The sequence below is a fragment of the Triturus cristatus genome, chromosome 3_2 (genome assembly GCF_964204655.1).
Source record: "Triturus cristatus chromosome 3_2, aTriCri1.1, whole genome shotgun sequence".
Lineage (NCBI taxonomy): Eukaryota > Metazoa > Chordata > Amphibia > Caudata > Salamandridae > Triturus > Triturus cristatus.
The window spans coordinates 964,537,429-964,564,783 of NC_140584.1; positions in this window are offsets into that span (position 1 = coordinate 964,537,429).

Below are 27,355 nucleotides of genomic sequence, written 5' to 3' on the forward strand. Positions count from 1 at the left end.
AGCTGTCACGTTTTGCTGTATTATACAGGGCCCTCAAGTGGGGAGGCCAATATGTCTACATATGTTGAGTAAAACTCAATGGGGAGCCCATCTGTAACTGGTGTCTTATTCCTGGCCATGTGCGTGATGGCACTCCGTATCTCTCCGATGTCAACTTCTCTCCCTAGGGCCTCCGCAGCTTCACCATCAATTTGAGGAAGTTCTACGTCCTGTAGGAATCCCGCCTCCTCTAGTACTGTTCGGTCGAACTTACTCTGATACAGGTCAGTGTAGTATTCCGAAAACTTTTCTACCTGCGTCCCCATAGTTTCCCTGGCCGCTAGGAGATCAGTTTGTTTATCCACCCTCTCCGGTCTGTCCTTCTCTACCTCCCTAAGCCGCTGTTCCGTGTTCTGTACATCCCACAGGAGGACCCTCCGCACCCCCACCACTTCGCCAATGCAACGGCCCCTAATAACGGTTTTGAAAGCATCCCATTCAAAAAGTGGGCTGGTCGCTGTGTTGGCATTAGCGAGGAAATAATCCTCAATAGCAGTGTGTATCGTGGCCCGGAAAACCTGGTCCTCCAACACTTCCGGCCTCAACCGCCAGCTAGGGATTGTAGGTCTAGTCCGTACCCAGTCCAAGGAAACCAGCAGAGGGTTATGATCAGAAATCGTCCTAGTCAAGTATTCACTCAGGGCGACCCCTCCATGAGCATCCGGGGAACACAGGATCGAGTCTAAGCAAACGTGTAGCTCGTGTATGGGAGAAGAATAGGAATAGTCCCTCTCCCCAGGTGTTGAGCTCTCCAGGTGTCCGTCAGACCCCAGTGGTGCTGCCAGTCCCGCCGAGCCTCAGCAATTCTGTGTGTGGGAGCGTCAGGAAGCGGTGGGTGGGATCGGTCTAAACTGACATCAATAACACTATTAAAATCTCCCCCCATTAGCACCGAGCCAGTTAACACCGATGCCAGTGACTGTGAGAGGTATGCTAGAAATGCAGGCTGAACCATGTTAGGGGCATAAATACTCCCTATTGCTATATCCCGTCCGTCCAGTCTCCCCGAAACCACCACAAATCTGCCCTCTGGATCTAATTTTGGCGAATACACTGGAAAGGGACCCCCGCCCGCATCCCAGATCAGAGTCCTCCTGGCAAAGGCTGAGTATGTTGTATAAAACACCTGCCCCCTCCATCGTCACTGTAATGCTACTCCTTTCTGCGATAAGTGGGTGTCCTGCAATAGCGCAATCTGTACCCGTCTCCTAATCAAATATGCATGTATTTGATGCCGCCGATTCATGGCGTGCGTCCCCCTAACGTTCCAAGAGATACATTTAATACCTATGGCAGGTCCCATTGTGTAAGCTGCGTCCTACCCTTGAATAGCCCCCCCTAGCGACATGCCTGGACCCACCCCCCATTCCCTCAACATTAGGAACTCCCCAACTCTCCCTCCCCAGGACAGGTACAAACAAACAAGTTCCCATGCAAACAAATGCGCATGAACAGTTTTCATAACAGGGGACGGGGTGCAAGCTGACCCTGTGGGACCCAGATCTCCCCCAGACCCCTCCCCCACTCTCTTATTTCAGATGGTGGCCCCAGCTTCTCCGACAGTGTTCCCATATTGCCACCATTAGGCGCAGGCTCTATTAAAAGTCATCTCCCAACAGCAAGTAACACCTTCTCAAACGACCTGATGTTCGGGCTTCAGATTATGCCATACGCAGTTTGACGGGTAATGTCTAGAAGTTCAGTATCTGACTCCCCATGCATGCTGCTCGACCGTGACCTCTCGGAGCCGCCCATGTCATGTTCACTAGTATTTCCGTTTGGGCTCGTGTCCCCATGGCTAATCTCTGCCACCGCTTTCACAGCTTTGTCTTGCTCCAGCTGGCTCCCCTTCGGAGAAGGAGTTCTCGGAAGAGGCGGAGGAGTGTTCAGCTCTCGCTGGGACGAGACCGGTGATGTAGTACGAGTTCCAGCATTCCGCCTGGTCTCTAGCCATTCCCATGCATCATGTGGGGTGAGAAAGAAATGTGTCTCCGAGTTATCAGTCACCCGGAGGCGTGCCAGGAACAACATAGCATAGAGGAGCCACATCTTGTGTATTTTCCGCTTGACGGCCAGGAAGGAGGCTTGTTGGAGCTGTACCTCCCTGGTGAAATCCAAGAAAATCATCACTTTACTGTTGCCAATCTGCAAGTTCTGTTTCTCCCGTGCATGTTGCAGAATATGGTCTTGGTCAAGATAGTGAAGCAGTCTCGCCACCAATGGGCGGGGAGGTGCTCTGGGCTTGGGCGGCCAAGCTGGGCTCGTTCAAGTGCATAGAAGGGGGCGGGACCTTCCGAGGCTAACTCCGTCTTTGGCCAGGTTTCCAGGAATTGGACAGCATCAGCCCCCTCTTCTCATTCTGGAACCCCCACTATTCGCAGGTTCTTTCTACGTGAGCGCCCTTCGCTGTCTTCTGCTCTCAGTTCCAACATCTTGACCCTGGTTTGCACAGTTTTCAAAGCGCGCTGTAATGTAGAAACCGCCTCCGGGACTTCCTTCATAGCTGTCTCATTGAGGGTTACTGTTTCTTTAAGCTTACGATGGTCATCTTTGAGCAAGGTGAGATCCATCCCTATTGAGTCTATTTTTCTCTCCAGCGCTTCTCTCGATGAGGTAATGGCCTGCATAATGTCGGCTAAGGTAGGGTCTCCAGAGGCACTCTCTGTCCGCTTCCCTGGGGTATCTTCTTCATCTTCGGTATGCTGCTCCACTCCCTCCACTCACAGGGCCTCGAACCCCCTTCTTTTGGATACTCTCCCCATCTTGAATTCCGCGAGTGTGGGGCCCGAAGTGACCAGTAGCCCTCGCAGGTCACCCAGAGGTACTTATGGAGGTTCAGGAGCCCTGCGTAGGATCTGTTGTCTCCCTACTCTGCTGCACCCACCTTCATCGATCAGCAGATGATGCAGCACCTCAGCAAAGCCGCTTTGGGTTATTCCACTCTGCTGTGCAGTGTGAGCCAGGCCGTTATTAAGAAGAGGCACTCTCGTGCGTTACATAGTTTGTGCGCATTGGGAGTGTGCCTTAATGAAGTCGCCGGTAGGCACAAAGCAGTCCCACACCATTGACGAGTTCCCCAGCTAACACTCTGTGCAAATCAGCAGTTTCTCATCTTCCACCCGTCACCTGGCCTGCGTCCACAGCGTCTCCACACCCCTGTCGGCACCATGCGGGCTCAATCCAGTTGCCACCTCACCTCGCAATACGGCTGATCTAGGCACAAGGCACACGTTGCACCAGCCAGCAGTCCCTATAGTGCCCAGCGACCTCCGCACTGCAGCCCAGCTCCACCAGCATCAGGCCTCCGCTCCACGGCACCCAGCACTCATCTCAGGTGGGCATCACAGCACAGGGAGGCTCCGGCAGTTTCCTCGCCTCCCCAGTTCTTTCTCTTGTTCTCGCCACAGGGCCCGCCGCGATTTCGTACCTTGGATCAGCTCTCAGCCGTTCAGTTACCTAGCAGCTCCTGGTTTCATTGCTACTCCACAGCGATCGTCACTGTCCTATTGCCCAGTGTTATGGTTCCGGGCTCAGGACGCGCATCCCAGCGGCCAGCCGTTTCTCCCTTAAGCAACTCCTCCCCGCCGTTCTGTCTCGGCCTCTCCTCCGCCGCTTCGGACTCCCAGTCTCTCTGTCACCTAAGCGAGCCGCCATCTTGGGAGCGTAACCCAGATCTAGGATATGCTGTCGATTCTGTCCTTCCAGCTCGCCCCCTCCTGGACCGCTGCCTCTGTAATTTACCGCCACGGGCTGTGTGCAGATTCCCGGTATAATCGCTCGGCAGCAGATCGCAGAGCTCCCGCCGGCCCAGCCAAGGGAAATCTCCGCCTCAGCGCGCGGCCACCATCTTAGCGACGCGGTGGCCGAAGCATGACCAGGGTATTTAACTGCTGTTTTCTCCCTCGTAGTGGTCCTACTGCACCCTCGTAGCAAACCGGTATAGTCACCAGGCTTTCCGCAACCGGGCCACTTTAGTATTTCAGGATCGGTGATAGTGGGGGAAGCCACGGACGGAGCTCTGAGGTCCGCTTCCCCTCACATCGGCGTCAAGCGACCCCCCCCCTTCGGAAACTGCCCTGGTGCTGTCAGTTGCAGATCGATCTTATAAAAATGAGGGTTTAATTGTATGTTCACTATCATTGTGATATTTGAAGGGTGGAACTTAATTCATATGATTTGTTCATGGAAAGTTCTAAGATGGAGCCGATGGAAGTAGAAGGTACTCTGTCCCTCTTTGGTTTTTATGACTATATAATGGGGACGCTATTTCCATGAGCTGCACTAACCACATGTTGCTAGTGTACATTGGCACCGCTTATACGTGGTGCTCCCTAGAGAAGTTACAGTGTAGACTGATACGACTACAGTGAGTACGGGTGAAGTGGTGTAGTTTAACATATTGATATACTGATTGTGGTACTGTTTATCAACCAATGCACACAAATAGAGCTACAATTGTTTACAGCTGGGTGCTGACAGCAGCGGGGCAGTTTCAACTTACCCTTGGATCGGATACGCGAAAATAGTATAGAAATGAGGTATGGATCGCTGCATCTAGAGAGGCGGAGTGGTGTTAGTATATGGTAATTGGTTTAGCTATAATGGTTTTTTTCATTGGTTCACAGCAAGATATTTAAAATGTTTAAGGTACCTGTGCTTAGTTTTGCACTGGGGATTGGGATATAATGTAAACGCTTTGATTTGTATACAGATGGAGAGGCAATAAGCATGTGACACAATGGTTTGGCATGTGCTGGTAAGATGTGACTGTTTACACAATCAGCTTATTTGAAGCTTTACATCATTTTGGTGGAGGTATATGTGCATATTATAATTGGTGGATAAGTCCGTACACTAATGTTGTATTGTATAGTGGTATATAGTCATATTGGTGGATAAGGCTTACACTAATTTTGCACTGTGTATTGTCTATCTGAAATGGATATAAATGAGTATTTTAAATTCTATACTGTTGTTGTTTGGGTTTCCACAAAGTATTGTATTGAATCTTATATGGAAAATGTGTCTTCTTTCTGCATCACAAGTTGGTGGCTTTTCCAAAATAATTCTACGTTTATTAGCTTTTGTAAAATAGAAGTCTTATTCTCATTTTTAGCCCTGTGGAAGTCGGGGACTAAGACGACCTAACTATGAAACATGTGTTGGCAGTGGGCAGCGAAGCAATAAAGAGTGGATACGTGACATTACCGGAACTAAGGATTTTGATTTTGATTTGGACTTTAAACACTAATGTGTCTCGAGGACTGTTGTTGCCTTATAAACCTTTGAGTGGATTTAGGATCTGGGGTGAACATCCTTTCTCTGAGCACTGTGAGTCTCAGAATATTTGTACACCAATTTGTATACTGTGCGGATATATGTGAGCACCAACAATTGTTTTTTTACCCTTGTTTTAGATTCCATATTTCATTTGCAAGTCACTAGCCAACCTGTAACTGCCCTTTGACTGAACAGAGACTTGTTAACCAGAGTACATATATCCACAAAAGCTGAATCCTGAACTTATCTTCATAACTCTTTTCTTAACATACATGAGCAGATAGATAACATTAAGAAGAGTGTAAAGAAATTACATGAGATAAAAAGCGTCCCTAACCTAAGTTCAAATTACATCTGGACGTGGTTGTGGAAGTTTTTATCTCTTGGGGTATGAGGCTATCGGAATCTATTATTGGTATTGTTCTTGTTGTGGCTGTTCTGTATGTTGCTTTTAGACTAATATGTGCATCATCTAATGATGACGCTTGCTACTTCTCAGCATGGTGAGGAAATGGATAATGACTAAATTAATAAAGAAGTGGTGAGTATGTATTTTATCCAACTGTTGTAAAATGAAAATTTTCCTCTCTGAAAAAAGGGGATATATATCCTTGAATGTATCAACACTTTTAATCAATTATGGATGTTGTTTATAATAGTTTGAGTCTTCCTGTAACACTGAAAATAATTGCAAATATTCATGGCTCTATTAGGCCCACACACCATAAAACCTGTTAGTGTACCTTTGCACATTTCCTAGTAACATAACCTGGCTTTTTAAACCTGGCAAGTGGAATCAGGATTTAGGAGAATAATGATTCTAGTATTGAGTTTCAAACACTTCCCCGGGGGAAATGCCCCTGCCATCCGTTCATGAGATTACTTTTCCATGAGAGCAGCATCTTTCTGTCATTAAGCTCCATTGACTTGCATTGAGAAAAAGCATGCAAATATGTATATATGCCATTCTACTTCCTTGAAGCGAACAAAGAGTACAAACTCCTCTTAAATTGCAGTGTACTTTATTTCTCACATTTCCATGCCATTACACATTTCGGTCAACAAGTGACCATGATCATTTAGTGAAACGCATAGCGGAAAAGTCATTTAAACAAACCCAATTTAGTCACATGACGGCATTCACGAAGGACATGGTAAACAGACTGCAGAATTACGTAGTTACTTTGTTGCTCACATTTTCTACCATAATTACTTAATGGACATCCACAACATGACTCCAAATACCAGCATGCCTTTGTTCGGGACTGAGGTGCGCGAAGTGCCTGTATTACTTTAAGGCGGAGGAGGGGCAAGTAACTACCACACTGGGAGGGGTCACAATAGCATCTATATATCAGATGACCCCCCAGGGATTATGAAAAGCCATTGGAACAAGGCTCTGAGGAAAGCTATACAAGCTGAAACGCGTCTGCCAAAGCGTTTTCATGGACCTTTCATCCACGCGCAGAAACAAAAATAAAGCTGCTGGTTTTGAACCCCGGAGCTGTGCCGCACTCTTCCCTACCTGTGAGGGAGTTCTGGTGTTTCATGTTGTGCCAGTAAGTGGGCTCTGGCAACCGGTACGCCCTCTCGTTCAGGAGCTACGCGGGAAGCCTGCAACCATTGGAGTGTGCATGGAACTGCAACGGGTCGCCCCCCCCGGTTGTTGCTAATTGCCATTAGGCGTTACTTCGGACTGGGGAGAGAAGAGGCAATATCAATTGCCTAAAAAGGGGACAAACAAGTGGCCTTAACCATCCAAGGCAATGGCGGTGGTGTAGGGGTCATTGGCCAACATGCATTGGGGCATCACTTGGTGTTCTGGATTGCCCAATTACTTAATGGACGTCCACGACATGACTCCAAATACCAGCATGCCTTTGTTCGGGACTGAGGTGCGCGAAGTGCCTGTATTCATTTAAGGTGGAGGAGGGGCAAGTAAATACCACACTGGGAGTGGTCACAATAGCATCTATATATCAGCTGACCCCCAGGGATAATGAGGAGCCATTGGAACGAGTCACTGAGGAAAGCTATACAAGCTGAAACGCGCAGAAATAAAAATAAAGTTGCTTGTTTTGAACCCCGGAGCTGTGCTGCACTCTTTCCTACCTGTGAGGGAGTTCTGGTGTTTCATATATATATATATATATGTATATTACCTACTGGCAGTCGCCAGTAGGTAGTTATAGTCCATAGGAAATCCACAACATTCTATTTGGAATAACGTCGGCGCCGATTTACAAATCTTCGCGAAAGTTTCCAAACTTTTGACCAGCTCTGGTCCGCTCCAAACCTAAAAATTTTAACCGTGATTCATCAAGCGTGGGCCGAGAAAAAATGGGGGTCCCAAAACACGTTTTCCCCATGCATTTTCCCGTAGGACCTGTTGACGCAGCTACAGCCCGAACTGCTGAACGAAATTACACCAAATTTGGCAAAGAGGTAGCCCTCAGTTCAGACTCGTGCCTTTTGCTTAAATGGTGTAAATCCGTTCAGTAGTTCCTGTGAAAATTAGAGTTAAAAACATAGATATATCTGGGCGGAGCCTAACCACACATCTCATCGTGAGATCTGATTGGCTGTCAGTACTTCATCCAAGAAGTGTTGGCAGCCATCTTGGGTCCAATATACATGATAGCACCTCATTAAAAAGCATTGCAGTTAATAGAAGGTTTTAAGACTTTAGTTACATTATAAATCATTTGTTGATGGTACCATACTCATTTTAGGAATTGTGGTGTGTTCTAATGTGATTTTACCATGTGAAAAAGCCTTCTGCTGTGATATCATGAATCATGTTTGAGAGAAAACTATTTTCTCATGCTTTTCCCACAGAGGTTTGGAAGGTGATCTATAAGCTAAACTGAGAGCATATTTTCAGTAAATTCACATTATCTTTCTCAGTCATGTGAGAATGAAGTCTGACATTCCCAGTAAAACATGTACATCAAGCAAGGGCAGAGACTGTCAGTTGATTCCTTTGTGTTGTACTGCAGCTTCCCAGAGTGTTCTAAAGAACAACTAGAGCGCTAACTGTCCTACTTATGACAAACGTATTGCACACCTGAAGCCATCTTGATTGGAATAAAGTGGTAACTCTTAAAACATTTAATTTAAAAAGGAACAACATGAGGGGGTTCATTTTGCCATAGAAAGTATGATTAGTGCTGCAGAAAGAAAAACTAGGGCACATTTTGAGTGACTTCTCAAATCCTCTTCTATTTCATTAAAAAATTCTGACATGCAGACTGAAACATGCACTTTCAATACCAGCAGCAGACTTCCCTGGTGAGCAGTAGCTTTACTACAGTGATCTAATAAGCAACTAGAGTGCTAACATTCTGAATTTATGGCAAATGTGTGACACATCTGAATGCCTTCTTGATGGAATCAAAGTAAAAAACTGAAAGTATTTCCTATTGAGGAGACTGTAGTAAATGAGTATATTAGGAAACTTCATAATAAATAAGTCTCCCAAAATGGCCACCAGAGACAAAAGAGCCCAAATGTAGCCCAAATATCACCCAGATGTAGCCCAAGTATAGCCCAATGACAGAATGTCCCTGAGTGTTCTAACGAACAACTAGAGCGCTAACAGTCTTACTTATGACAAAAGTATGGCACACCTGAAGCCATCTTGATTGGAATAAAGTGGTAACACTTAAAACATTTAATTTACAAAGGACCAAAATGAGGGGGTTCATTTTGCCATAGAAATTATGATTAGTGCTGCAGAAAGAAAAATTAGGGCACATTTTGACTTCTCAAATCCTCTTCTATTTCATAAAAAAAATCTGACATGCAGACTGAAACATGCACTTTGAATACCAGCAGCAGACTTCCCTGGTGGGCAGTAGCTTTACTACAGTGATCTAATGAGCAACTAGAGTGCTAACATTCAGAATTTATGGCAAATGTGTGACACATCTGAATGCCTTCTTGATGGAACCAAAATTAAAAACTGAAAGTATTTCCTACTGAGGATACTGCAGTAAATGAGGAAATTAGGAAACTTCATATCAAATAAATCTCCCAAGATGGCCACCAGAGACAAAAGAGCCCAAATGTAGCCCAAATATCACCCAGATGTATCCCAAGTATAGCCCAATGACAGAATGTCCCAGAGTGTTCTTAAGAACAACTAGAACGCTTCCTGTCTTACTTATGACAAAAGTATGACACACCTGAGGCCATCTTGATTGGAATAAACTGGTAACTGGGAGGGGTCACAATAGCATCTATATATCAGCTGACCCCCCAGGGATTATGAAGAGCCATTGGAACAAGGCTCTGAGGAAAGCTATACAAGCTGAAACGCGTCTGCCAAAGCGTTTTCATGGACCTTTCATCCATGCGCAGAAATAAAAATAAAGCTGCTGGTTTTGAACCCCGGAGCTGTGCCGCACTCTTCCCTACCTGTGAGGGAGTTCTGGTGTTTCATGTTGTGCCAGTAAGTGGGCTCTGGCAACCGGTACGCCCTCTCGTTCAGGAGCTACGCGGGAAGCCTGCAACCATTGGAGTGTGCATGGAACTGCAACGGGTCGCCCCCCCCGGTTGTTGCTTATTGCCATTAGGCCTTACTTCGGACTGGGGAGAGAAGAGGCAATATCAATTGCCTAAAAAGGGGACAAACAAGTGGCCTTAACCATCCAAGGCAATGGCGGTGGTGTAGGGGTCATTGGCCAACATGCATTGGGGCATCACTTGGTGTTCTGGATTGCCCAATTACTTAATGGACGTCCACGACATGACTCCAAATACCAGCATGCCTTTGTTCGGGACTGAGGCGCGCGAAGTGCCTGTATTCATTTAAGGCGGAGGAGGGGTAAGTAAATACCACACTGGGAGTGGTCACAATAGCATCTATATATCAGCTGACCCCCAGGGATAATGAGGAGCCATTGGAACGAGTCACTGACGAAAGCTATACAAGCTGAAACGCGCAGAAATAAAAATAAAGTTGCTTGTTTTGAACCCCGGAGCTGTGCTGCACTCTTTCCTACCTGTGAGGGAGTTCTGGTGTTTCATATATATATATATATGTATATTACCTACTGGCAGTCGCCAGTAGGTAGTTATAGTCCATAGGAAATCCACAACATTCTATTTGGAATAACGTTGGCGCCGATTTACAAATCTTCGCGAAATTTTCCAAACTTTTGACCAGCTCCGGTCCGCTCCTATCCTGAAAATTTCACAGTGATTCATCAAGCGGGGGCCGAGAAAAAACGGAGGTCCCAAAACACGTTTTCCCCATGCATTTTCCCATAGGACCTGTTGACGCAGCTACAGCCCGAACTGCTGAACGAAATTACACCAAATTTGGCAAAGAGGTAGTCCTCAGTTCAGACTCGTGTCTTTTGCTTAAATGGTGTAAATCCGTTCAGTAGTTCCTGAGAAAATTAGAGTTAAAAACATAGATATATCTGGGCGGAGCCTAACCACACATCTCATCGTGAGATCTGATTGGCTGTCAGTACTTCATCCAAGAAGTGTTGGCAGCCATCTTGGGTCCAATATACATGATAGCACCTCATTAAAAAGCATTGCAGTTAATAGAAGGTTTTAAGACTTTAGTTACATTGTAAATCATTTGTTGATGGTACCATACTCATTTTAGGAATTGTGGTGTGTTCTAAGGTGATTTTACCATGTAAAAAAGCCTTCTGCTGTGATATCATGAATCATGTTTGAGAGAAAACTATTTTCTCATGCTTTTCCCACAGAGGTTTGGAAGGTGATCTATAAGCTAAACTGAGAGCATATTTTCAGTAAATTCACATTATCTTTCTCAGTCATGTGAGAATGAAGTCTGACATTCTCAGTAAAACATGTACATCCAGCAAGGGCAGAGACTGTCAGTTGATTCCTTTGTGTTCTACTGCAGCTCCCCAGAGTGTTCTAAAGAACAACTAGAGCGCTAACTGACCTACTTATGACAAACGTATTGCACACCTGAAGCCATCTTGATTGGAATAAAGTGGTAACTCTTAAAACATTTAATTTAAAAAGGAACAACATGAGGGGGTTCATTTTGCCATAGAAAGTATGATTAGTGCTGCAGAAAGAAAAACTAGGGCACATTTTGAGTGACTTCTCAAATCCTCTTCTATGTCATTAAAAAATTCTGACATGCAGACTGAAACATGCACTTTCAATACCAGCAGCAGACTTCCCTGGTGAGCAGTGGCTTTACTACAGTGATCTAATAAGCAACTAGAGTGCTAACATTCTGAATTTATGGCAAATGTGTGACACATCTGAAAGCCTTCTTGATGGAATCAAAGTAAAAAACTGAAAGTATTTCCTATTGAGGAGACTGTAGTAAATGAGGATATTAGGAAACTTCATAATAAATAAGTCTCCCAAGATGGCCACCAGAGACAACAGAGCCCAAATGTAGCCCAAATATCAACCAGATGTAGCCCAAGTATAGCCCAATGACAGAATGTCCCTGAGTGTTCTAACGAACAACTAGAGCGCTAACAGTCTTACTTATGACAAAAGTATGGCACACCTGAAGCCATCTTGATTGGAATAAAGTGGTAACACTTAAAAAATTTAATTTACAAAGGAACAAAATGAGGGGGGTCATTTTGCCATAGAAATTATGATTAGTGCTGCAGAAAGAAAAATTAGGGCACATTTTGACTTCTAAAATCCTCTTCTATTTCATTAAAAAATTCTGACATGCAGACTGAAACATGCACTTTCAATACCAGCAGCAGACTTCCCTGGTGGGCAGTAGCTTTACTACAGTGATCTAATGAGCAACTAGAGTGGTAACATTCAGAATTTATGGCAAATGTGTGACACATCTGAATGCCTTCTTGATGGAACCAAAATTGAAAACTGAAAGTATTTCCTACTGAGGATACTGCAGTAAATGAGGAAATCAGGAAACTTCATAACAAATAAATCTCCCAAGATGGCCACCAGAGACAAAAGAGCCCAAATGTAGCCCAAATATCACCCAGATGTATCCCAAGTATAGCCCAATGACAGAATGTCCCAGAGTGTTCTTAAGAACAACTAGAACGCTTCCTGTCTTACTTATGACAAAAGCATGACACACCTGAGGCCATCTTGATTGGAATAAACTGGTAACACTTAAAACATTTAATTTAAAAAGGAACACAATGAGGGGGTTCATTTTGCCATAGAAATTATGATTAGTGTTGAAGAAAGAAAAATTAGGGCACATTTTGAGTGACTTCTCAAATCCTCTTCTATTACATGAACAAATTCTGATATGCAGACTGAAACATGCACTTTTAATACCAGCAGCAGACTTCCGTGGTGAGCAGTAGCTTTACTACAGTGATGCTAACATTCAGAATTCATGGCAAATGCGTGACACATCTGAATGCCTTCTTGATGGAACCAAATGAAAAAACTGAAAGCATTTCCTACTGAGGAGACTGCAGTAAATGAGGAAATTAGGAAACTTTATAACAAATAAATCTCCCAAGATGGCCACCAGAGACAAAAGAGCCCAAACGCAGCACAAATATCACCCAGATGTAGCCCACATGTAGCCCAATGACAGAAGTGTGCAAAACACTTATTTTTTGTGTATTTGCAGTTTTATATAGTGCAGACTTGTCAGGTATTGGAGTGCTTTACATGAGCATTGGTTACATCACACAAGATCAAATTCATTTTGGTTGTAGGCATGGGGAGATTAAGTGATTTGACCAGAATCACAGAATGTTGAGCTGAAGCAGAAACTCCAACCTGGTTCCCCAGTTGCAAAGTCTGCAGCTCTGGAAGTAACACCACATCCTCTCCCCTAGGTGCAACATTTAATGAAGTGGTCAACTGGATAAAAAAACATAAAGATTACAAATAATTTAAAAGATCTTTGTCGCTATTTGAAAACTCAGAAAATATGTCCTCATTTTAGTTTTTTAGAGCACTAACCATAATTTTGATGCAAATAAGACCCTCTCATATATGTAATTTCTAAAGGAAATGCTCTAGGTATTACAGTTTTGATTACATCAAGATGACGTCAGGCGTTCCACACTTTTGCAATAAATATAGAATGTTAGCAATCTAGTTGTTCATTGGGATACTGTTGCGAGGCAGAGGCCAGGGGCACGGACTCTGAAAATTGAAGGCAGGTAGGAGAGTGCAGATGCAACAATTTGACCACACTGGGCAGGCAGGAAGGGCAGTGGCAGCACAACAGACTACGGAGGGCAGTGGAAAGGGGGGCAGGGGCAACAAACCAACAATACAGGACTGGCAAGAGAGGCTGTGGCAATATAATAGACCATTGTGGGCAGAAGGAAGAGGCAGTAGTAGTACAACCATACATACCAACAGACCCGTTTCAGCCAGGAAACATCCAATGTTTTTACGCTTAAATGGGCTTTATTTGATCTGTCTCCTGTCTACAATCTCCTCTTTTTCAATGTAACTCAAAGGGGAAAATCAATACCCCAGTTTTTTTTCAAAATCTCCCTCTTACCAAGTTCAAAATGTTCGTAAGTATGGTACATTGGATCATGGTAGGCAGGAAGAATTGGGGTAGGGACATGGACTTGGATAACAGAAGACAGGAGGGACATGGAGAGGTTCACCAAACTGACCCTACAAGGCAGGCATCAGGGTTTGCAGCAGCACAATGAACCACCCCATGAATATGTCATGCCACACTTGCCTTCGCTCGGGTTATATTGTCCCATCTAGCGTGCCTTCCTCGATGCCTATGTTATAACGCACAGCGCTATGCCATACTTATTACAATCTGAGATCCATATCTTTGTCACAGTGCATATGCGACGTTACACTCCCCAGCACATATTTTATATTACAACTTTAGAGACTAGTTAGGTTACACAACACTGCCCTGTGCATATTACACTCCAAGGCGCATATCGCATAGCACGCGCTAGTGCCTGTGCTATCTCGCGCTCTCCAATGAATCTGTCATTGCGCACAATATATTGCATATTATATTTCACGCCCCGGTTCATCTTATATCACACTTTTTGATGCATAGTTTATACCATATACTATATCTAGTTTTCATTTTCAATCGTGCTCTCAGGACTATGTTCTATATAACACTGCGTCCACCTACCCTTTTCACGGTCATTACATTTTGCGATGGGGGGTGGAGGGTCAGGGGGTGTTTCTGCCAAGTGAGCCTGGAGTCACAGTCACAAACATCCTCTTCTTCCTGAATAAAAGTGAGATTATGCTGCATACTTGTTCATATTTTAAGTAGTTCGCACAGACACACATTTTAAAAACAATAAAGTTCCTAATACCCACCTTCTCTGAACAGTTAGCTTGCTGCCCCATCCACCTCCTCCCTATCCTCTGTTGTCTGAATCCATGGACTAGCCTCCTCCCTCCTGCCATGCATGGTCTGATGTGCTGCCACTGCCCTCCATTTAGCATGATGTACCAGTTCACTCCTCCTGCCCTCCATTGGCCAATTCTATGGCCCATCGTTGACCTCCTGCTTAGCCTCTGTGCTTAGCTTGCTGACCCTATTCTCCTTCCCCCTGCCCTCTGATGCCTTTGTGCATGCCCCTGCTCCATCCTTTTTGCCCACCATGTTCCATGGACCTGCCACTCCTATCTACTCTGAGTGTTCTGTTGAGCTGCCACTCCCCTCCCACCTGCCTAGCATTGTCAGATGACTGTAACCTGTCCCTGCCACCTCCACCCTGCCTGTCCACATGCCATGCCCCTATCCCCTTCCTCCTGTCCACCATGGTCCATTGTACTGCCACACCCTTCTGCCCTCCCTGGTCTGTTATGCTGCAACTGCTCCTCCTGCCTGCACCACGCGGTCTGTTGTGAGGCTCCTTCCCCTGAACTCTCTTGTCTGTGCACAGGTCCTGACCCTCCCTTCTATCCTCCATGGTCCTTTGTGCATGCCCCTGCACCCTCCTTCTTGCCCATCATAGCCATTGTGCTGCCACTAACCCTCCCGCTTGCCATGCATGGTCTTCTGTGCTGCCACAGCCCCTCCCACCTTCCCTGTGTGGTCAGCTAGCTGCCTCTGACCCCCTCCCACCTTCCCTCCATGGTCTGTGTGTATGCCATCATAGTCTCACTGTTGCTCTCCATGGTGTATCTTGCTTCTAGTGCCCATCCTGCCTGACCTCCATGGTCATCTTGCTGCTCCTGCCCTGCCCCCTTGTCCCCAGCCCTCTGTTTCCATGTGCAGACCCCTATTCCCTCCCTCCTGGCTTGTCTGCTCCATTGTCATGCCCTTTATTGTCTGTTATGCTGCAGCTTTCTCTCCTGTCTGTCCATTATGGTCAGCTAGCTACCATTACCTCTTTCCCCTCTTTCTATGGATTGTTGTGCTGCACTCCCGTACCGCATGCCCTGTGTGGTGTATTGTGCTGCTGCAAACCCTGATGCCTGCCCTGTAGGGTCAGTTTGGTGCACCTCTCCATGTCCCTCCTGTCCTCTGTTATCCGAGTCCATGTCCCTACCCCAATTCCTCCTGCCTTCCATGATCCAATGTACCATATTTGTGAACATTTTAAACTTGGTAAAAGGGAGATTTTGAAAAAAAACTGGGGTATTGATTTTCCCCTTTGAGTTACATTGAAAAAGAGGAAATTGTAGACAGATCAAATAAAGCCCATTTGAGCTTAAAAACATTGGACGTGTCCTGGCTGAAGCTGGTCTGTTGGCATGTATGGTTGTACTACCACTGCCTCTTCCTTCTGCCCTCAATGGTCTATTATATTGCCACAGCCTCTCTTGCCAGTCCTGTATTGTTGGTTTGTTGCCCCTGCCCCCCTTTCCACTGCCCTCCATAGTCTATTGTGCTGCCACTGCCCTTCCTGCCTGCCCAGTGTGATCAAATTGTTGCCTCTGCACCCTCCTACCTGCCTTCAATTTTCAGAGTCCGCGCCCCTGGCCTCTGCCTCTCAACAGTATCTTTATGAACAACTAGATTGCTAACATTCTATATTTATGACAAAAGTGTGGAACGCCTGACGTCATCTTGAGCATTTCCTTTAGAAATTACATGTATGAGAGGGTCTTATTTGCATCAAAATTATGGTTAGTGCTCTAAAAAACTAAAATGAGGACATATTTTCTGAGTTTTCAAATAGCGACAAAGCACTTTTAAACTATTGGTTATCTTTATGTTTTTTTATCCAGTTGACCACTTGATTAAATGTTGCACTTAGCGGAGAGGATGTGGTGTTACTTCCAGAGCTGCAGACTTTGCAACTGGGGAAACAGGTTGGAGTTTCTGCTTCAGCTGGACATTCTGTGATTCTGGTCAAATCACTTAATCTCCCCATGTCTACAACCAAAATGAATTTGTTCTTGTGTGATGTAACCAATGCTCATGTAAAGCACTCCAATACCTGACAAGTCTGCACTATATAAAACTGCAAAAACACAAAAAATATAAAGTGTTTTGCACACTTCTGTCATTAGGCTACATGTGGGCTACATCTGGGTGATATTTGTGCTGCATTTGGGCTCTTTTGTCTCTGGTGGCCATCTTGGGAGATTTATTTGTTATAAAGTTTCCTAATTTCCTCATTTACTGCAGTCTCCTCAGTAGGAAATGCTTTCAGTTTTTTCATTTGGTTCCATCAAGAAGGCATTCAGATGTGTCACGCATTTGCCATGAATTCTGAATGTTAGCACTCTAGTTGCTCATTAGGTCACTGTTGTAAAGCTACTGCTCACCAGGGAAGTCTGCTGCTGGTATTCAAAGTGCATGTTTCAGTCTGCATGTCAGAATTTTTTAATGAAATAGAAGAGGATTTGAGAAGTCAAAATGTGCCCTAATTGTTCTTTCTGCAGCACTAATCATAATTACTATGGCAAAATGAACCCCCTCATTTTGTTCCTTTGCAAATTAAATGTTTTAAGTGTTACCACTTTATTCCAATCAAGATGGCTTCAGGTGTGCCATACTTTTGTCATAAGTAAGACTGTTAGCGCTCTAGTTGTTCTTTAGAACACTCTGGGACATTCTGTCATTGGGCTATACTTGGGCTACATGTGGGTGATATTTGTGCTACATTTGGGCTTTTTGTCTCTGGTGGCCATCTTGGGAGACCTATTTGTTATGATGTTTCCTAATTTCCTCATTTACTACAGTCTCCTCAGTAGAAAATACTTTCAGTTTTTTACTTTGATTCCATCAAGAAGGCATTCAGATGTGTCACACATTTGCCATAAATTCAGAATGTTAGCACTCTAGTGGCTCATTGGATCACTGCAGTAAAGCTACGGCTCACCAGGGAAGTCTGCTGCTGGTATTGAAAGTGCATGTTTCAGTCTGCATGTCAGAATGGTTTAATGAAATAGGAAGAGGATTTGAGAAGTCACTCAAAATGTGCCCTAATTTTTCTTTCTGCAGCACTAATCATACTTTCTATGGCAAAATGAACCCCCTCATTTTGTTCCGTTTTAAATTAAATGTTTTAAGAGTTACCACTTTATTCCAATCAAGATGGCTTCAGGTGTGCAATACGTTTCTCATAAGTAGGACTGTTAGCACTCTAGTTGTTCTTTAGAACACTCTGGGAAGCTGCAGTAGAACACAAAGGAATCAACTGACAGTCTGCCCTTGTTGGATGTACATGTTTTACTGAGAATGTCAGACTTCATTCTCACATGACTGAGAAAGATAATGTGAATTTAGAGAAAATATGCTCTCAGTTTAGCTTATAGATCACCTTCCAAACGTCTGTGGGAAAAGCATGAGAAAATTGTTTTCTCTCAAATATGATTCATGATATCCCAGCAGAAGGCTTTTTCACATGGTAAAATCACATTAGAACACACCACAATTCCTAAAATGAATATGGTACCATCAACAAATGATTTATAATTAACTAAAGTCTTAAAACCTTCTATTAACTGCAATGCTTTTTAATGAGGTGCTATCATGGATATTGGTCCCAAGATGGCTGCCAAAACTGCTTGGATGAAGTGCTGACAACCAATCAGATCTCACGATGAGATGGGTGGTTAGGCTCCGCCCTGATATATATGTGATTTTACTTTTGATTTTCTCAGGAACTACAGAACGGATTTACACCATTTAACCAAAAGGCACGACTCTGAATCAAGGGCTACCTTTTTGCCAAATTTGGTGTAATTCCGTTCAGCAGTTCGGGCTGTAGCTGCGATTAAAGGTTCCTATGGAAAATTGCATGGGGAAAACATGTTTTGGAATCCCCCTTTTTACTCGGCCCCCGCTTGACGAATCACCCCGAGACTTTTGGGATAGGAGCGGACCGGAGCGCCCCACCAGGTTTGAAAATTTCGCAAAGATTCGTCAACCGGCACCAAAGTTATTCCAAATAGAATGTTGCGGATTTCCTATGGATAATAGGTCCTAGCTATAACTACCTACTGGCGACCGCCAGTAGGTAATATATATATATATATATATATTATCTACTGGCGGTCACCAGTAGATAGTTATAGTCAGGACCTATTTTCCATAGGAAATTCACAACATTCTATTTCCGGCATCATGCTGGAGGCCACGCCCCTCCTTGCAGCACTCTGCAAACGTGCCCCCTGGGCAACGAATTCCCCTTGAATACTGGGGGTCCCTGGGGGCCAACTAGCCCACCAGGAACCTACAGTATGCGCCAGGTGGCTGCCTTGCAGAGAGGTGTTCTGAGGCCACACCCCCTTTTACACCTCTCTGCAATGCAGCTCTGTGGCGCTTAATGGAGGTAGCTGGTTGCATGCCAGGGACCCTCAGGATTCAAGGGGAGTTAATCCCCCAACTTAAAATGTGCCACGGGGCGTGTTTGCACAGTGGTGAAGGGAGGGGGCGGGGCCTGAGGTGACATGTGTGCAAACATGCCTTGTGGCGCGTTTTAAGTTGAGGAATTCCTCTTCAATCCTAAGGGTCCCTGGGAGCCAACTAGCCGACCAGGTACCTCCAGTAAGCGCCACAGAGCTGCGTTGCAGAGTGTTGTAAAAAGGGGCATGGCCTCTGAACACCTCTCTGCAATGCAGATCTCTGGTGCATACTGGAGATACCTGGTGGGCTAGTTGGCCCCCAGGGACCCTCAGGATTGAGGAGGAATCAATTCTCCAACTTAAAACGCGCCACAGGGCGTGTTTGCAGACATGTCACCTCAGGCCACACCCCCTTCCTTCACCATTGTGCAAACGCGCCCCCTGGCGAGTTGTAAGTTGGGGAATTAATTCCCCTTCAATACTGAGGGTCCCTGAGGGCCAACTAGCCCTACAGGTATCTCCAGTATGCGCCAGGGAGCTGCGTTTACTTTTTACACCTCTCTGCAATGGCACTTACTGGACATACATAGTGGGCTAATTTGCCCCTAGGGACCCTCAGGATTCAAGGGGACTTAATCTCCCAAATTAAAACGGCCACAGGGCGTGTTTACACAGTGGGGAAGGGAGGGGATGGGGCCTGAGGTGACGTGTGCAAACACGCCCTATGGCCCGTTTTAAGTTGGGGAAATAATTCCCCTTCAATCCTGAGGGCCCCTGGGGGCCAACTAGCCCACCAGGTGCTTCCAGTAAGCGCCACTGCGCTGCGTTGCAAAGAGGTGGTCTAGGCCATGCCCCTTTTTACATCTCTGCAACGCAGCTCTGTGGCGCTTACTGGAGATACCTAGTGGGCTAGTTGGACCCTAGGGACCCTCAGGATTCAAGGGGACTTAATCTCCCAACTTAAAATGCCCACAGGGCGTGTTTACACAGTGGTAAAGGGAGGGGACGGGACCTGAGGTGACGTGTGCAAACACACCCTTTGGCGCATTTTAAGTTGGGGAAATAATTCCCCTTCAATCCTGAAGGTCCCTGGGGGCCTACTCGCCCACCAGGTGCTTCCAGTAAGCGCCACTGCGCTGCGTTGCAGAGAGGTGGACTAGGCCGTGCCCCTTTTTACACCTCTCTGCAATGCAGCTCCGTGGCACTTACCGGAGGTACCTAGTGGGCTAGTTGGACCCTAGGGATCCTCAGGATTCAAGGGGACTTAATCTCCCAACTTAAAACGGCTACAGAGCGTGTTTGCACAGTGGTGAAGGAAGGGGACGGGGCCAACGGTGACGTGTATATACTAGGGGCTTACAGAGGAGGTCATGCTAATCACAGGGGGACCCCAACACATAGTGTTCCCTAGCGTATGTAGGTGTTTTCACTGTATTCTAAGTGTCTTTTAACATAGCACTGGCTCTAGGACCGGTTAGTCAGACTCAGTTACCACCAGTATACGTCTGAAAAAGTTGAGGGTACAGGATGATTTTGCAACAAGGCTTCTTTCTGCTCCTCTGTTTGTTCTTTCTAAACGTTTTCCTTCTTCCTGCACTTTTCTTCGTCTTTGAGGACTTCTGTTGCTTCTTTCTGCATTTCTTTTTTTTTTCTGTGCATTCTTTCTTCTTTCTTCACATGTCCTATCTCTGTAGGCATAGTTAGAAATTAGCATTTAAAAAACCTTTGAAATTCACTGAAAAAAACATAGGTTTTAGGCACGTTTTAGTTAGGAATTAGCATTTAAAAAACCTTAGAAATTCACTGAAAAAACAATAGTTTTCAAGGGCGTTATAGTTAGCTGGACATTTCACTCGTACAAAACCATAGAAATTCAGCTAACTATAACACGTGCGCCCGCAATGCACTGCTGATGACATCACATATTAAATCACTCATGACATGGTCAGTGACATCACTCATGACATCACTGATGACATCTCAAATGACATCACAGATGACATCACTGATGACATCATCTTTGTGATAGAGTGGCAGACCTCCTCTCACCCTAATATAACCTTTGATACACACATTCAAAAATAGAAACTAAAATTTTCAAAACAATGGAGATACCAATACCAGTTACAACAACCTATTCAGTAATTCTAAGATCCACATACACATCCACTCATCGACCAACAGTCCTATACAGTCACTCATACATGTACTCACTCATCATATGTACTCATACACCTATACATCCTGTTACACACCGCCACTCATCCATAGAGTTACTCACACACTTAGTCACTCATGCTAATAAAGAATGAAACATCCATTTACTTGTATATACAGTTATACACACACCACCACACTTACTTCTACAGAAACTTACACATACTTAGTCTTTTAAACAATCACTTATAGAAACACATACTTATTCATACAGGAACTCTTCCAATCTCTCACTCTCACATATACTCACTTATACACACCAATATTCACATATACTAGTTTAAAACATATGTAGTTACTCATAAAGACACTATTGAGACAGTCATTCACTCACTAACACACCCATACACACACCCATACACACACTCATCCACCCATACAGTCCTGCACACATGCTGTCTTCAAGACATACAAACAGTGAGTCACTCATTCATGCATCTATGTACTATGTAATACCCCCACCGAACCATACAGACACTCAGACACTCATACTGATACTCAAAAAACCAACTGATAACCTATATAGACACTCATGAAGCTACTCACCAACCCATGCAGACACTTATACACAAAGTGAGAGACTGATACACATATTTACATATTGAAACATTACTCACTAACCCATGTATTCACTAAGATACACTTAATCAGTCAGTTATACAATCAATTGTTCAAAAAAAACCATACATTTAGACACTTATATACCCATTTATTCTTCCATCGACCTTGAGATATACATATATAAAACATATTTAATTTTCAGAAAAACGCACATTCACTGGATGATGCCATCAGTGATGTCATTTGAGATGTCATCAGTGATGTCATGAGTGATGTCACTGACCATGTCATGAGTGATGTAATATGTGACGCCATCAGCAGTGCATTGCGGGTGCGCGAGGGAATTTCTCTGGTGTTGTACGAGTGAAATGTCCAGTTAACTATAACGCGCCCCTGAAACCTATTGTTTTTTCAGTGAATTTTTAAGGTTTTTTTAAATGCTCATTCCTAACTATAACGTGCCTGAAACCTATGGTTTTTTCAGTGAATATATATATATCTATATATCATCATCACAAAAGGTTTCCCACCTTCGCGAACGCACTCACAAAGCAGCCGAATTCCACTGTCTTCAGGCATTATTCTTTATTGCATGATGATCGGCAGTCACATCCTGAATGAATTACAGCCCTACGCGTTTCGGAGCACCTGTTCCTTGTTCACGGGCACACAGCTTGTTATGAGGCAGAATGGGTGAAAGTCAGAATCCATTTTATACTGTTTTTATCGTCCTTAAGTGGGTGGCCCTCCAGTGGGCGTGGTTTTTATCTCAGCATTCTGGAATCTGTATTTTTTTCACCCATCAATAAATCCCTCCAGTGGTTTATGCTGCTCTAACTTGAAATTATGCATTTTATCACAGCTCTCCAGTGAGCTACAGGATACATCTTCCCATTCTTTTAAATAGCAGACTGCTTTAAATGCAACTCACGTTGCAGTCCAGTCCACACGGGGCAACCCTTGATTGGGGCGGTGCAGTTCTCCCGACCGGGAAGGGCCGGTATAACATCATCACAAAATATACATATATTATCTACTGGCCAGTAGATAGTTATAGTTAGAACCATGTTTCCATAGGAAAAGCATTTTTTGATTTGCTAATAACTTTGGCGTCGTTTGACGAATCTTTACGAAATTTTCCAAAACGTTTCTCTTTTGTTATCAGCTCCTATTTTGGAAGTTTGTGGGTGATTCGTCAAGGGGGGGCTGAGAAAAAAGGGGGGTCGCAAAACGTGTTTTCTCAATGCAATTTCCATAGGAAACTATAGACAATGCTACAGGTCAAACTGCTGAACGGAATTACGCCAAATTTGGCAGGGAGAAAGGTCTTGGTCCAGAAAGCACGCTTTTGTTGAAATGGGATAAATCCATTCAGTAGTTTTAGGGAAATATCAACATTTACAGATATCGATATTTGAGAATTTTCACATCTGATTGGCTGAGGCGTTATAAGCACAAACGTGCGGCTGATTGGCTGTGAACTGTTGAAACTAGGAAGTGTTGGCAGCCATTTTGTGACGAGTTGAAAGGCGTAGGGCAGAAATAAAGAGAATAATTGTATAAGAAGTATAGTAGGAACACAGTGGTCTTAGTTTAAGCAGTCTGTACGGTGCAGAGGTAGTGAGAGTGAGTTTGAATGTTGCGTAGGCCATGGAAATTACATCCGGTTAACAACGGTGCGCGGTATTGCGGCAAGGTTGCGTAGGCTCTAGAAATCCCATCGGGAAAACAATGCGCCGTATTGCAGCCAGTAGTGTGTAGGGTGCACACACAGGTAGTGTGAATGTGCGGTATTGCGGCAATGTTCAGTAGGCTGTGTAACGGTGCACACACAGGTAGTGTGAATGTGCGGTGCAGAAAAAAAGAGAATAATTGTATAATAGGGTATAGTAGGAACAGTGTGGTCTTAGTTTAAGCAGTCTGTACGGTGAATATAATGCAGTAATGTTTACTTATAATGCGGTGTTCACTTTTATCACGGACAGTGACACTTTCTTAGACGAAATTTAATATTATGTGGGTCCATTGAAAGTAGAAGTGTTACCAGCCATTTCCTCCCCTTCCGTGGAGCATCAGGGACATCTGATTGGGTGACGTGTTCTAAGCAGGACCTTCCCAAACTTAATGTTCATTGGCTGTAAACCATTGAAATAAGAAGTGTTGGCAGCCATTCCCTACTCCCTACTGCTCCTTATTGGCTGGGAACGGTTCACTGTTGTCAGCCATTTGTGACGCAGTTCAAAGGAGTACGAGAAAGAAAAGTGGGGGAGGGTAGGAACACTATTAACTCTGTACAGTGCTAGCAAGGTGGTTTATAGGGACTGTAAAGGTAAACATTGCTTTTTATATATTTTAAGGGCCATTTATATAATTTGCATGGGCCTTACAAATCAAGGCGGGAAAATAACAGAGTGTGTTGCGGACTTCTCTTTATTAACCCCTTCGCTGCCAGGCCTTTTCCCCCTCCTGTGCCACGCCCTTTTTTGGCTATTTGGGGTAGTGCGCGCTGAGGCCCCTGTAACTTTTTGACCACATAAGGTATCCACGCCAAATTTGCGTCCTTTTCTTCCAACATCATGGGGATTCTAAGGGTACTCAGGGTTTGTGGATTCCCCTGGAGGGGTCACAGAAATGAGCCAAAATACAGCAAAATGTAGTTTTTTTGGGGGAAAATGGGAAAAACGGGCTGCAAATGAAAGCATCTGGGTTTTTCCCTGCAAGTGTTATCAAAAAAGGGTTTGTGGGGCTGAAATCACCATTTTCCCAGCTTTTAGGGGATATCAGACTTTTGTCAGAAACCCAACATTTTTTACACAGTTTTGGCATTTTTCTGGGACATAGCCTATTTTTGCTATTTTTTGTGCTTTCGACCTCCTTCCAGTTAATGGTAGAAATGGGTACAAAAGCAATAATGGATCCTGGAAAGCTATACATTTTGGAGAAGTAGACAAAATTCTGAATTCAGCAAGGGGTCATTTGTGTAGCTCCATCAAGGTTTCTTTATAGAAACTAACAGTTAAATATAGGATAAATTGAAAATTTGTTGAAAAAAAGCGCCTTTTGTGTCAACGTTTTCACCTGTAACTTCTTCTAATTTTGACAGCACTTTGAAAGCAATATACCGTTACATCCGCTGGACATTTCTGGTTGTGGGGATATATGGGACTTGTAGGTTCACCAAGAACCCGACGAACCCAGAGCCAAAAACTGAGCAGCAACTTGCAATGGTTTTTTATTATGTACCGGGTATATAGTAATTATTCTGTAAAAATGTGTACATGGAAAAATCGGTATGAAAGACACCTATGTATTTCTGAAATGGAAACAAAATATAGAGTTTAGAAACAGTAGATATTTGCACATTTCCGAAATTGGGAATACTCACACTAGCATGAGAATTATCAGTCATTTTTTAGAATGACTTCTTTTTTACACAATGTCTTTCATTTGGAAGGCAGACATGCATCGAAAGTCATTAGGTAATAACAGTTCCTTTACAAACCTGAATTACCCTAAGTCTCCCGATAAAAATGGTACCTCACTTGTAGGGGTAGGCATAGTGCCCACCACAGGAAATGGCTCAAAACCCAACGTGAACACACCCCATTTTCACAATGCAAAATTACCCTTTTTTAGCAAAGTGCCTAGCTGTAGTTTTTGAACCATAGCTCTGCCGGCACCTAGGGAAACCTATACATTTTTGAAAACTAGACACCCCGGGGAATCCAGGATGGGGTGACTTGACTGCCTCCCACCAGGTTCTGTTACCCAGAATCCCTTGTAAACCTAAAAAATTGCCAAAAAGAAAACTTTTCTCCACATTTCTCTGGTGGAAAGTTCTGGAATCTGTGTGGATCCACAAATTTCCACCCACCCCGCATTCCCCAAAGTCTTCCGAGAAAAATGGTACCTCACTTGTGTGGGTCGGCCTAGTGCCCGCGACAGGAAACGGCGCAAAACGCAACGTGGAAACACCTCAATTTCGCTGTGAAAAATGACCCTTTTTTCGCAAAGTGCCTAGCTGTAGTTTTTGAACCATAGCTCTGCCGGCACCTAGGGAAACCTAGCAAACCTATACATTTTTGAAAACTAGACACCCAGGGGAATCCAGGATGGGGTGACTTGACTGCCTCCCACCAGGTTCTGCTACCCAGAATCCCTTGCAAACCTAAAACATTGCCAAAGAAAACACATTTTCCCCACATTTCTGTGGTGGAAAGTTTTGGAATCACCGGGCTGACACAAATTTCCTACCACCCAGCGTTCCCCCGGGTCTCCCGATAAAAACGGTGCCTCACTCGTGTGGGAGGCCCAAGTACCCGCGACAGGCAAGGGCCCACAACGTAGTGAGGCGACATGAAAATTGCCTACCTCAAAACGACCTGGTTTTGCAAGGGGGTCACCTGGGTTTTTGGCCCGGTGCAGGGCATTCTGGGTAAGGAAACGTTGGGGGATCCACGCAAGTCATACCTCCCTGGAATCCCCCGGGTGTCTAGTTTTCAGAAATGTGTGGGTTTGGTAGGTTCCCCTAGGTGCTCGCCGAGCAACGGGCCAAAAACCCAGGTGACCCGGTCGTTTTGAGGTAGGCAATTTTCATGACGCCTCAATACGTTTTGGGCCCTTGCCTGTCGCGGGTACTTGGGCCTCCCACACGAGTGAGGCACCGTTTTTATCGGGAGACCCGGGGGAACGCTGGGTGGTAGGAAATTTGTGTCAGCCTGATAGAGATCAGGGTGTGTATAATATTCCCACTTCCACAGATAGAGTAATCTCACAGTTACACGCACATACATTCATCATACGCTAGGGCCCATTTCACTAACATACGCTCAAATACTCTACCAGCAATAAACCTGTGGAAAGAAAACTCCTAGTCACCCTGCATCAATATCGGGGTCGATAAGATCTGGTTATTGAGACTGTCCATAAACATAATCTATACAACCTATACGGCAATAATCAAAAATATAATACACAATAATTGACAAGAAATAATATCCAACACCATGTTCAAATTATATTGCTTTATCTAAAATTAGTCAAATGGAAAATCAAGCAGAATAAATAATTTCTCTCATAGTTACCTATTCTAGCTAAATGTCAGAACGGGTCAGGACAAGTCTCTCGGTAAAGTCTCTCAAGACGAAGTCCCTTCAGCATCAATCCTCAGCAACGTAGATTCGCAAAGGCAAATGGCAAGTGGCAAGACCCTCTCTAGGCTAACAATTCTTATACTGAATCGAACAAAAGAAAGATACATAAAAAAGTTGTAATGTCCGCTGGACCGCTGAGCAGAGCGAGAAGGAAAGGATGTAACATTACTACATTCGAAAATCTCCGCTCAGGAAAAATCACAAAATAAAGACTACGGAACAGGAACCAAGAATCACAAATGTATCTTGTTAGTTCTACTTCTCCTCGGCAATGATACCAATGCTCAGAGTCTTTCTCTAAGGCTCCTTTGTTTTCCCAAGGCTGCCAAGGACGTTCCATTTCACTCGAAGATTACCCAGGCTGCTGATGTCCTCACGGAAAATTT